This window comes from Lactuca virosa, chromosome 3 (assembly GCF_052849685.1).
Source record: "Lactuca virosa cultivar CGN04683 chromosome 3, Lactuca_virosa_CGN04683_v6, whole genome shotgun sequence".
NCBI lineage: Eukaryota > Viridiplantae > Streptophyta > Magnoliopsida > Asterales > Asteraceae > Lactuca > Lactuca virosa.
This window is the reverse complement of record NC_136428.1, coordinates 49,662,441-49,665,975: the sequence shown is the minus strand read 5'-3', so window position 1 is coordinate 49,665,975 and position 3,535 is coordinate 49,662,441.

The window sequence follows — 3,535 nt, the reverse complement described above, 5'->3', positions numbered from 1 at the left end:
GACACACTAATATGGGACTAATGAAGGATGGCAATGGGTAGCTCGTAGATTAACATAGATCAATGGAGCGTGTGTGGTTAACCGGCACATTGATTAAGTGATAAATGTCTTCGAGAGTACCAAGCTAATTTGCATGGTTATTAACACGTTGTTTGTGATCCTCGGTATCCCAGCCACAAACTTGAAGGGCATAATCGAGATTAAACATGCCATTGAAAAGTTCAATGAATCTTAAAGAATCTAGGAATTTCAATTCATTTAAAACCTAATGTTCATTTTCGTTTTTCATGGTGGAAATTGGTTTATCGTCATTTACCTACCTTCAAATATTTTACAATTGGATTACGGCATCCCTCTTCCGAATTGTAGAATATTGTGTTGGGTCCTAGCCTTAATATTTCATTTGGGTGTTATATTAAGGACTTAAATAAACTAATTTGAATTTCTCCCTTGTAGATGTCTAGTTTTGACAACTATGGTCTTCCTGAATTTTTGGAAAAAGCTTTCCTCATGAAGGTGATGTTCCACTTTTCGATGGAAATCATACTTCACTTCCTCCACCTCCTCCAATAGTTCTCCCTGACCCACATGTTCGTCGACTTGAAAAGTTAAAGATCACTCAAGCCCTATTGGCAAGAAAACATGAAGATGGAAAGTTTGTATATGCTCACGTGTTGGACATAAAGTTGCATATTGATAGGTTGGGAATGTTGGGTGACGTGTTCCCAAGGAAGCTGGCTGTTGACTTGGTTCTTCATTCATTTCCTATGTCATATAGTGAGTTTGTTAAATACTACTATGTGACAGACCACGACGTGACCCTTATCAATCTTACTTATTTGCTTATTGCTGCTGAATCAGCAATGATTTGGCGCACTGGTAAAGCAAACTTGATTGGAAGATCTACTTCCCAAACTTCCATGGACATTGACAATGGCGACATTGGAAGTCCAGAAAAGCTTTCCCTTCCCAATGGAAAGGGATTAGCCAAGGTCAAACGTTTGACCAAATAGTAAAGAGAAAGGCTAAGTCTGTGATTGTCCCGTGTACCATTTTGAAAGAGTCTGTTTGTTTCTATTGCTAAAAGAAGGGGCATTGGTTGTGAAGCTGCCCTGACTACCTGAGAGATCTAAGAGATGGTAAAATGAAATTGTATGGTTCTACTTCAGGTAAGTTCACTGTCTAACTCTATTAAGTTCCTACTTATAGATTCTTAATACATGATGTGATAAGATTGCATTTTGATGTTTTGTAGGATCAAAGAAGAGAAAGGAAGCTTGAAAGAAGAGTAAGTTGATTTCGATTGCGAAGAGATGGATTTTGATCGCATGGTTCGATGATCAGATTTTTTGAGCTGCTTCTTAGGAGTTACGATAGATTGCTTAGGAATAGATAACAACATAGTTTTCATTTGTATTTGCATTGTAAGGACAAGTTTTTCCGCACTTTTACAAATAAAGAAATTTTGATTTTATTTTATATATGTCCTTGCAATGGCATTTGTGAAAATTTTTGTTTATATGTTTCTATTAATAGCAATATTGAAAATGGTTTGATTCTTAGTTATATCAATTGTGGTAGTGTCATAATTTTTCTAAGTAAGGAAAGATTCTCATCGCCCAAGTTTCAATTGGATAGAAACCTGGAATCATATGATGTATGAAAATCTTGGTACTTGGGAAAATAAGACTAATTCCTTTTTTACATAAGTATGTAAGTCAAGTGAAAGATAAAAGGATCTAGTACATATTGATATGAACTGGTTAGATCCACCACAAAATACGATAAAGTCTATCCGTCATAATTTACTGGAAGTCCAGTAAATATGGTTATGCTTACAAGATTAAGTGTAATTCTAATACCTTGAAAAGTTTCAAAGTATAAGTAGAACGAATAAGAAGAATCAATTAGGCAGAAATGTTGAGAGAAAAACTTAGAGACACACTTGAACAAACGTTAGAACAAGTAGATTGCTGAATAGTTAATCTCAAAGGATCTAAAAGCTCAACAATAATATTAATAAGTTAGAGTTAGATAGTTAGAGAGTTAGTTGCGGAAAAGTAAAGAAATAGAAATGACAACAATTGTTATATCAAGTATACACTTAAGATGATTCATAACAAGGAATGCATTCAAACCAAGTTAATAAGGAAGATCAAACTTAGTGATTAAGTCACAAAAGACTTGCTCCGAAGAGAGGTTATAATCAGTTGTACTCTAGTAAGATTTGAGAGTAAGAAGGGATGCATAGTGAAATAGAGAGATAGAAAAGATAACTTCAGAGATGTGTATTCAGAATAGATAGATGCGTAGTTTTGAATACAAGAGAATGAGCTCTATTTATAGAGACTCACGAAGTACACTAGATTACATCTCTATCAGTAGCCATGCAAGGCATACTGGACAATAGAGAGTATTACAATAAAAGACAAGTAAAGTAATATAGTAAAGTGACTGCGGTAGGTAGAGACTCCGGATGCGATTGCTGATGAAGGAGCTCGACTGCGGGTGCTTGACGGCTGCGGTAGCTGAAGTTCAAGAGGGTCACTTTTTATGATTCAACAATTTCCCCCTAAGTGGCCTCTTTAACTTTTGTTCAGCTATCAAGTTTAAGAAACTTGATCAGGATCCACCAAAACTTCCTGATGTTTTCCAACCAGATGATTCTCCTTAAAATCTCGAACTTGACTTCTGCAGTAGTGTGCTTCGATTTTTCAACTGCGGTTCGACAGATATCAAGTTGCTTCCTGGTGAGGTGATGCATGGCAGTCATAGGAATGAAGTATTTGACATTATCCATCTTCCTTTTGAAAATGACTCCAAGTTCAGGAAAATTGGTTGCACCTAAGGATCTTTCTTGATAGCCTTCGGTAGGCATTGGTGCAGGATCGAGTGGAGGCAGATCAAATTTCTTGGCAATGGTGGGGTAGATGTCTGCGTCGATTTTAGCAAAATCACAGACCGTTTCCTTCAAAAAGGTATTAGCCCTTTCAAGCGCAATCTTCATCTTCGGATGCTTCTCCGACTTGTTCTGAAACACCTTAGCTATGAGAAAGACTTCTTCCGGATTCATGCAAGGGAAGTCAGCTTGGGTTCGGACATAGTCGTGTTCCCTTCTAGTGAGAGTGTACTGGATGAAGTCAGCCTTCATGAACTTCCGAATCTTGTAGTTCTTGAATGCGGATGGTCTATCGTTAGACCATATTTTCTCAATGGGAGAGGCATGCTTAGCATAAAAAAGACTAAGTCTCTCAAATTCCATTGGCAGTCTTTTGTGGTCTGGAAGGCTGCGGTCGAATTGCTCAAACACAGTGAAGTATTTGGCATTTGGAGAGATTGGGACATCCCATTAGCCATCCGAAGGGGGTTCAGCATAGGTGAGGTGAGGTCTGCAGTCTTCATCCAGCAGTCTGCGGTGAGGATTGATCCAAGAGTTTATCAAGGATTCGTCCATGATGGTATCAAAACCGCATTCTCTCCATATGAGCTCTGCAAGTTTAGCTGCCTTCCAATCTTTTTTCCTTTGGGTGGTGGC